The sequence below is a fragment of the Poecilia reticulata genome, unplaced genomic scaffold (assembly GCF_000633615.1).
Source record: "Poecilia reticulata strain Guanapo unplaced genomic scaffold, Guppy_female_1.0+MT scaffold_259, whole genome shotgun sequence".
Taxonomy (NCBI): domain Eukaryota; kingdom Metazoa; phylum Chordata; class Actinopteri; order Cyprinodontiformes; family Poeciliidae; genus Poecilia; species Poecilia reticulata.
In genome coordinates, this window is record NW_007615042.1 from 117,611 (window position 1) to 118,281 (window position 671).

Genomic DNA, 671 nt, shown 5'->3' on the forward strand with positions numbered 1-671 from the left:
AGCTCCGGATGCCAGAATCCATTTGATCAAATTCAGACTGAGTCAGATTCGATTAGAGCCGCAGATTAAAACTAAACAAGAATAAAAAATTCAAACCAACGTTTTACAATCTGGTTACGACCATATTGGGACGTTTCTGTCTATAACAGCATCACTGCAAAGTTCATGAGTTCCTGCTAACAGCTGATTGTCCGTAGATCACTAATTACCTTTATATGAATAACTGAATCACCTGTCTGGACACCTGGACACTCTGCGGACACCTGGGCACTGTCTGAACACTCTGTGCACACCTGGGCACTCTGCGGACACCTGGGCACTGTCTGGACACTCTGTGGACACCTGGACACTATGTGCACACCTGGGCACTCTGCGGACACCTGGGCACTGTCTGGACACCTGGACACTCTGTGGACACCTGGACACTCTGTGGACACCTGGACACTCTGCAGACACCTGGGCACTGTCTGGACACCTGGACACTCTGTGGACACCTGGACGCTCTGTGGACACCTGGACACTCTGCGGACACCTGGACACTGTCTGGACACCTGGACGCTCTGTGGACACCTGGACACTGTCTGGACACCTGGACGCTCTGTGGACACCTGGACACTGTCTGGACACCAGGACGCTCTGTGGACACCTGGACACTCTGCGGACACCTGGAC